We start from the raw sequence: 9,530 nt of genomic DNA, 5'->3' as shown, positions 1-9,530 counted from the left end.
AATGAGTGCTTCCCCCAAGGAATCCGGAAGAAGAACTCGAGGTCTTCCACATATCTAATGATGTGAGGCGTGATCAGCGCGTTGGCCTCGCGGCCCAGAAGCACTGACTCCACAAACAAGCACAAGCCGAGCTTGTACAAGTCTTCCGGGTTCGCGGTTGTGAGCCAGGAACTGAAGTTGGAGTGCTTCTGTCTTCACACTATCAGACCGGTTGAAATATTTGTTGATCAATCGGTCTGACCCCGAACGCGCGACCTGCGCAGCCTTCTCCTCTTCTGTTGGCCCCGAGGAGAAGTCCAAACCCGTAATGAGTGCAAACTCCAGCACCCCGAATCGGACCTCCTTCCGACCAACATAAAACCTCATCCTCAACTCCTCCTGAGCATCCACTTTCATTTTGTGGAGCATCAGCTGGTGAAATAACACCGAGGAGAATGTCAGTGGTACGGCATTCCAGAAGCTCCCGAAACGGCTTTCCTTCGCCGTGTTATTAAGGTTGAACTCCTCAAACCGAGCTTTAATTTTTGCAAAAATTCCAGTGCCTCTATATGTGACGCGGCCAGTGAAATGCTCGGGTGCTGGAATAATGAGTCTGGGAGCCATCTGACAAAACAAAAAAACAAATAAATAAAGCTGCTAAAAAAATTTAAAATTGTCGACATAACATCGACATCATGTCGATATTCAGTCGACATTATCTAACAGTAAGCACACAAAAATTTCAAAACAAACATGTCGACATTATGTCGACATTATCAAAAGCAGAGAAAATACTTTTATGTCGACATTCAGTCGACATCCTGTCGACATTCAGTCGACAATTCAAACAAATAACAATTACACAATATATCGACATACTGTCGACATACAGTCGACATTCAGTCGACAATACAACCTAACAATCAACATGTTTATTTAATCGACATACCATCGACATACTGTCGATAAGTAGTCGACATATAGGGCAAAAATACTCTTAAAATACCAGTCGACATCCTATCGACATACAAGCGATATCCTATCGACATACAAATTACAGTAACATCCAAAAAGACACTCAATCTATCGACATCCTATCGATAACCTATTGACATGTCATCGATAACCCTGTAATTTACACAGATTTCATTGAAACACTACACCTAAAGATCACAAATGCTACACAAAATCCACTAATCTCAACAACATGCAATAATTGGCATCCAAATCTATGAAAAATGTATTTTTTTCTCAAAACATAAACATTACCTTTTAATGATCACGGGTGGTGGTGGCGACGGGTACTGCTCGTGGTGGCGAAGGCCTCTGTTCGGTGTCGACGATCACGGGTGGTGGTGGTGGCGACGTTTTGTGGTCCGTGGTGGTTCGTGGTGGTTCGTGGTGGTCACTGGGTCGTGGTGGTGGTCCGTGGTGGTTCGTGGTTGGGTCGGGGTCGTGGGTGGATGGCCGGAGTGGGTCGGGGACGTGGGTGGATGGCCGGAGTGGGTCGTGATGTTGGGTCGATGTCGAAGAGGGATAGGGAACGACAGAGAGAGAGATGGAACGACAGAGAGAGAGAGAGAAAGAGAGAGAGAGAGAGAGAGAGAGAGAGAGAGAGGGAAAGACGGAAAGAGAGTGTGAATAGGAAAATTAAATTTGAGGGGTATTTTGGGTACAAATGAGTAATAGTGGAATTAATTTGTATAAATTAGTGGAGGGTATATATTTTGAAATAGGGTATTTTATTAGGGTCAAAAATTAAAATTTCCCAAGTAGTTTCACTCCCATGAATTAATGAGTGACAACATATAATTTCTTCTGACACTAAAATTAAGACTGGAAAGATATTTTCACTTCTTTCAAATAACAACAAAAAAAAGTTATTACTTTCACTTATTTTCTATCTTTATTTTTTAAAAAAATAAAAAATATATATTGAATTGATTAACATAGGTGCTGTTTGGTAACACTTTTATTTTTTAATTTTTTAATCACAAAATGAAAGTAAAATTTTTGTTTTTAAAAAATAAAAATGCGTTCTGTAACCACTTTTGTTTTTCAATTTTAAAAACAGAAAACAAAAGTGTGTCTCGTAAAGTTCATTTTTATTTTTATTTTTTGATTTTATTTAAGTCGGGTCTAGGTCCGGGATCGGATTCGGGTTCAAGTCAAAAGTCGGGTTTAGCGCCAGGGTCGTAGGGAGGGGATTTGGGTCCGGGTCTGGTCGTAATCTAAAAGATTGATTAAGAAAAAAAACTGTTTAAAAAAATATTGAAAGTGATTTTTTTTTATTTTTAAAATTTTGATTTCTAATTATAAAATTGAAAAGTAAAAACAGTTTTATAGAACATGTTTTTGAAAAATATTTTCACTTTTCTACTTTTAAAAACAAAAAACTAATTAAAAAAGTGTTACCAAACGCCACCATAACAATTAATTAATAGAGTCAAATTAAATTGGTCGACACTGTGACTTTATAGAATCAGGTCATAAAAGCAGTTTGGATTAATATATATGTGTTGATATTTTATACAAGTACTATATTTCTACAATATAATTAAATATTGAGTATTATATTAATTAAAAAATAACTTTAAAAAATATAGTTAATTAATCATACAATACTACATATAAAGTATTAAGTATTACTAGTGCTAAATATCAATACTTTATATAGAGATTGTACACTTAAGTGACATTTAATTAGAAAGAAAACATAGAAATAAAAATAAGAATAAAAATAAAAGTGGAATGAAATAAAATTTAAAATACATACAAAAAAAAATTATTTTTTTTTTATTTTAAAATAATTTTTCTTTCCATTTTAAAATAGAATAATTATTATTCCAAAAATTCTGACTAAATAAAGAAATAAAATTAAATTCATTTTTTTTATTAAATAAAGCAATAAACCTTTTGTAGTCTGTCAGCGGACTTTCTAAGATAGCTCATAAACAATTATTGGACTCTAGCTGCTGTCACGGCTTCTCCTAATAACAAAGTAAACAACTTATATATATTTTTATACATTTATGATTATGATTCATCAATCCCAACAAAAAATCAGAAGTCAATCTGATTATATATTATGTGAGTAAATGCACTACTAGTACCATACCAAAATTGTAATGGTGAGTCTAGAGATCCAAACATTAAGCTTTATATTGATAATAATATATGCCAAAATTTATATTTTGGTAACTATGGTTGGTTTCGTTGCTTCTATATCATTAATAGATCTTACTTTGATAATATACCAATTCTTTTTTATACTTTTGATTATAAATATATATCTTATAATTAAGAGATATTTACCCACTTGTTTATACTTTCGTGTTAAAGAAAAATCTTCTTTATATAAAATTCCTATGAAAGTCATTTTTAGTTCGAAAGCTACGATGGAAATTATACATAAGTTGAAAGATCTGTTGATGAATTTCTTATTACCTAACATCATCCATAAGTTTGTGGGAAGTTAACAAGGACATAGAAGGCTAATTTAAGTATTTGGCAACCGGTTACTATAATATATGTAACTAGTTACCCTTAAAATAGTATCTAGTTATCTAATGGTAGCTAGGATTTAAAAGATTAAATTTAGGTTTGTGGGAACCGATATGTACATGCATAGGAGGTAAAATGTTGAAGATTTAGTAACTAAGGTAAACTCTCAAATCTAAGTAGATGAGAAGTTGAAGTATCTTGAAAAGTAATCTATGGATAAAGGGATTGAGCAAATAATAATAGTATCACAAAGTCTTGCAAGTAGAGATACTTGTCGTATAAACATTTATTCCCAGACCTTATAGAAAGAGCTTTATGGCTTCTTCAATAGAAATAAGGAGTGAGATACAACAAATCTTATGAAATTCATATGTGAAGATTACTTGATAGAGAAAGAAAAAGTGTGATAAAAGGTTTGAAACCAAACTCTACCCTTTAAATAGTGTAGGTATGCCGACATTAGGCTCAACCAATAGAATAGAGTACTTAAATTTAAATTGGTAGCTAATTTCTTAATAATAAATCATAATTATCCTAAGTCCAGTATCACCAGACCCCGGCCCATTGAAACTAATTTCACATTTACACGTTTTTTCAGAAGATAATTTCATAAATAAACAAAAATAATTAAAAACTTACAAAAAATATGGTTGTACGGAATTTTGAAGAAATATTTGCAGCAACAACTATTATTATTAAATTATTTAAGAATTTACCCTTACCTATTTTAATACTCACAATTTAGGCATTTCTTTTTGATAGGTCTACCAATGTATATTTATTGTTTCTCTCTCCTAAACTCTGCCTACATGCTAGTTTTTTTTTTTTTTTCTAGACAGTAGCTTTTTTTTTTTTTTAATAAAAATCTTATTTTTTTCAAAATAACAGTAAACTAGGTTGATCAAATATATTTTTTTTTACATTCTATTCTTTTTTATTATTACTTTACATTCTTTTTTGTTTTTTAATCTAATTAGTAGTTTTAGAAAAAAAAAATTATATGTATCAAAGTGAATTGTAAATTATTTATGAAATTTTCTTAGACCATTTTATTGTTTTAAATACCGCTACACGCCTACTAAAATTAAAAATTAACCATATGTTTTTCTTTTACATTTTATTGACTCTCCTAGTTGATATACAATCAGATTTTTTTTTTTAAAAAAAAATTATGTGAATAAACGACACAAATTGTTATTATTCTCACTTTCTTTATTTTATTTTTATTTCAAAAGTTTTTTCAGCCACGCAATTTATTTTTTGGACACAAAAATTACACTATTATAATCTATTTTTTAAAGTGATCATTTTGACATGTTAGAAGCATATATTTTTCTGCTACAAAAAAAAAATGACTAAAATTAAAAGTTAGACTAAGGTTTCTTAAACAACAAAATAACACACTATAATTTAAAATGTAAACAAGAAATTATAAGTCTCCTCCAATATTTATCTTTTTACTTTTTTTTTCTTTTTTGTTTACTTTTTCTTTTTCTGACATTATTATCTTCCTCATTTATTTATTAATTTGTTTTTTTTTTTAAATCTTCTTCATTTATTATTATTTTTTTATTATTCTTTTTCTCTAAATTTATTATTTCTCTTAGTTTTTTTTATTTTTCCTCTAACACTTAGATATCTCTCTTACATTTTAGTGACTCCGAAAAAGGACAATCAGTGTTAAAAGAAACTTTTTTTATTCCTTTTTTATATTTTGTAACAAAAAGTAATAAAATTTAAAATTTAATAAACTTTAATATATCAAGTAACATCATAACTTAACTTAAAGTCTTTTGTTATTTTGTATTTAAAAGTTAAAATATAGTATACTAATAATAAATTTATTTAATAAAAAGAATTTAATATGTTAATAAAAAAACTTATAAAATTACCAAATAGTATCTAAAACATAATAGAATTAGTTACAATATGAAAATTATTATATATATTAATTTTAAAGTTGTCTGATCAAAATAAGGAACCAAATGTGTATTAGAAAAAAATTATCTTGAATTAATTTTTTTCTAATAAAAAATAACTAATTGATATATTATTTACATCAAAAGCAACCAAAAGGTTGTTTTTTTTAAAATTTGCAAAACACTGAAATTTCTGGAAGCGAGATTTTTTTTATTTTTTTTCAATTTTCGGTAATGATTTTATATTTCGGTATTTATGCTGATGTGGCAATCGGTATTTGTGCAAATAATTTTCTTAAAGGTATTTTTATAAATAAAATCAATTTTAGGTATAATATTGAAAGGACCCCAATTTTGAATATTTTTTAAGATTTTTATTTACAGAAAATAAGATCTTTTAATGTATTTTTATAATATATTCTTATTATTTTGTTGTTTTTCTTATTGTTTGTATATTATTTTTGAATCAATTGCATTTTTATCCTAAGAATTTTTTACCATATCAAATTTTACCCTTTATTATATATTGCTTGTTAAGAATACCTCTCAAATTATAACAAATGACGGAACATAGTCCTTCCATTCACTTTTAATTTTGTCGTTTAATGAATGACATGATAGTATTGTTTAAAAAAAATCTTCTAAATTAATTTCACGGCTATGTTCTCCACGGCTGGTTTGTGTCTTCCCTCTTTAATCATCTTTTTTTTTTTTTTTCTCATGTTTTCTTCATCTCATACTTATAAAAGTGAAGAAAGATCTATGAATATATATGAATGGAGACCACTTGAGTGTAAATGTAGTCTAAAATGTGTTAAACGGACGTTTTTTAGATGTCCAAGATGAAAGGTTTGCTTAAATTTTTCTGGGTATTATTTGGGTATTTATAATTTTGTAATGATTTTTTGTTTGATTTTGACAAAGTATTGTTCAGATTTGGTGCTATTTTTTAAAATGGATTGATCTATCAACTCTAAGGAATAATATAAATTTAGTTAAAATGTTAAAGATGATTCAGGAGAATGTAATGGCATTGCAAAATCATATTAAAAACTCTAATTAAGAAGTTAGAAGATTGAAGAAATATTTTAAATTTGGCATCTATGTTGTTGTTGCAGGTTTTAAAAAAGAAAACTTAGTAAAAGTGTAGGAAGGCATGATCTAAAAAAATGTCTATAAATTCAAACATCTTAAGAGAATTTAATTAGCTTATTTCCCAATTATATTGATGAAGGGGTTTTGGAATTTATACCAATTTTATTGATGGAATATAGACTTATTATGAGTTTATTTATTTTTTTCAACTTTTGAAATTTGAATTGTACAACCAGTATCCTATAGTGGAAAAAGTTTTTTGGTTCAAGTTTGATGGATATGCGATTCAACACTTGACAAAGAATAACAATTGTTTCTATTAAAGTAGTAATTGAGTTTGTACTATATAGTGGAGCAACAATTGATGTAGAGATGAAGAGACAGAGTTTGTAGAAGAAAATTAAAAAATAAAAACTAATAATATTTGATACTATGAAAGTGTTGGCAAGGACAAATTACAAAAACTAAAAATCCGTAAAATAAAGAAACGAAATGAACAAACTGATAAATTTGTTTTGGAAAGGTGAATTTGAAATTAATTAATACAAGAAATGTGGAAATATGATTTAAGAGATAAATTATGTTGCAGAAATATTATCTTGGGATAGTACTCCTATATCAAGATGGCCTGCTATGTTATCAGCACATAGAATATCAACACATCTCATAAAATATCTGATATCATATATCATTGGAGATATAGTTTAATAGATAAATTGATAAACTAATATCTATGTTATCAACACATCGAATATCATAAATTTTGATTATATATAGATACATATTGGAGAATATTGTCCCACATAGATTAAATGTGAAAGTATTAAGCCATATATAAGAACATGAGCTACTCCACTCATTGCCAATTGGTTTTGAGTTGGAACCCCATGATTCTCAACATCGATTCACACCTATTAGCCAGCCGCAAGCGAGCAAATGGAACTCCCAGCCACAAACATATATAAGAACATGGGCTACTCCACTCATTGCCAATTCATTTTGAGTTGGAACCCCATGATTCTCAACCGTACATAATCAATCAATAGTTACTTCAAAAAAAAAAAAAAAAAAAATCAGTCAATATTATAGCTGCATATAAATACATGCCATTCACAACAACACATAGAACATATCAAAATAGTATAGGTTGATGCCTTTGATATTATCTCCATATTACTCAAAATACTTCTCCATATCCTTTAATGCTAACCCCATAGTTTATAATTCCTCACTGAGTTGGTGCAATGTGTTAGGATGTCTTTGCTAAAATTATAAATGACAAAATGAGATTATTAATACAAAAACAGTTGAGAAAGTGTAGAATATGAATGATTATTTGAGAACTTTGATATTGTACATTTGCTGCTGAGATTGCTAAGAAGGTGCGGCAGTTGTTGAACTCTAATTGATTGTGTAGGATTGGTAGTTCTAGCATAGTGTCCAGAGTCGTGTTATTAATCTATGAGTATCAATAAACATTAAAAAAAAGATGCTAAGATTTTCAAGAAACATAAACACTTTTTTTAATTTTATTGTTTTAAAAAAACAATAATAGATAGATATTTTTTGAAGCATATGTGAATATTGGGTAAAACAGTAATAATAGAAATATATTTTTTTAGATATATGCCATTAATGAGTTTAAATTTAAATTGTAATATTGAAAAATAGGCTAATTAGTAATTTTTCCCCCTAAATTTCGATTTATACCAAAACATGCCCCCTAAAATTTTTTGGTCGTTAAAAATTTTCTTCGAACTATTGAAATTGTTAGATTTAAGGACTTAAAAATTCCCCGAATTTTAAGAAAACAACACTTTCTGTTGTTAAGTAGTCAAAAAATACATATTTATTAGTAAAAAATATAAAATAAAATTAATTCTATATAATTAATATTTTCATAGAATTAATGTAATATATTTTTATTTAAAAATATTATAGTGTTAATTAATTTTATAGGTGAAATAACATATTATGACACAAATAAGATAATGAAATAAATAAAAGTAACAAAGAAAATACATGTTTATTATTAATAACTAAAAATTAATTAAATTTTAAATAAATATTTTTATGAAATTAATTTGATATATTTTATGTTAAAAATATTTTGTTTGGATTTAATTTTATCTTTGTTTGGAGTTAAAAATAGTATTTGTGGCATCATTGGAAAAAAAAAAAAATAAAAAGTGATAAATAAATGACCTAAAACTATGAAGAAATGACATTTTTAAAGACCAAAAGTCAAAGAAAAGAGACCCGAAATCGGTCCAAGAAAAACCAAACTCCCTCGGGATAATTAGATAAAACACCAATTTTTATAAAAATTTTACATTTTTACATTCAAAGTTTTCTTTTTTAATATTTTTATGGTATTTTATAAAAATATAATAAAAAACAAGAAAACCACATGAAAGTAAGTAAACAACATCAAAGCAATATAAAAAATAATATACATATAATAAAAAAATCAACAACAAAATAACAAGAGTAGAACATAAAAATACACTAAAAGATCATATTTTATGTAAATAAAATCTAAAAAATAGTGAAATGTTAAAAACTCCGTACAAATCGTATTTTTGTATTTTTTTTTATTATTTTTGTGTGTTAAAATTTGGGAAACCCGAAACCTCTCTTTTATCTGTTCATGTGTCTTGGGCTCAATTATTGATTCTTCGTAAGAGTATTCTTAATGATATTAATAAGGTGTGTAGATCTTTTCTTTGGAGTGGTTTAGCGGCTATATGTGACTTTGGGCAGAGGTTTGTAAGCCTAAATCTCAAGGAGGTTTAGGCATTAGAAATATAATTTTTATTTGGAACACCGCTACAATTGAGAAGCACGTTTGTCATATGGCCAAAGAAAACATAACTTTTGGGTGAAGTGGGTGCACTCGGTGTATTTTGTTACGATTATTGTGCAAGTTAACGTATCAAGTAGTACTCACATAGGTAATGTCGAACTCAAATAAATTGAAATTGATTACTACTAAACTATAATTATTTTTCCATTTAGTTGAAAAATAATCTT

General features: G+C 28.1%; 1 long non-coding RNA gene across 1 annotated transcript; it reads right to left on the bottom strand.

The window, feature by feature from the left end:
* Window positions 1-419: 419 nt before the first annotated feature.
* Window positions 420-2,166, bottom strand: LOC133029250 (uncharacterized). Its single transcript, XR_009683397.1, has 2 exons — window positions 1,249-2,166; window positions 420-603 (listed from the first exon to the last, which is right to left on the bottom strand). It is a non-coding gene; the product is annotated as an uncharacterized LOC133029250 (long non-coding RNA).
* Between the last annotated feature and the right edge of the window lie 7,364 nt (window positions 2,167-9,530).

The sequence above is a fragment of the Cannabis sativa genome, chromosome 1 (genome assembly GCF_029168945.1).
Source record: "Cannabis sativa cultivar Pink pepper isolate KNU-18-1 chromosome 1, ASM2916894v1, whole genome shotgun sequence".
NCBI classification, from domain to species: Eukaryota; Viridiplantae; Streptophyta; class Magnoliopsida; order Rosales; family Cannabaceae; genus Cannabis; species Cannabis sativa.
This window is presented reverse-complemented; position numbering and strand designations above follow the sequence as displayed.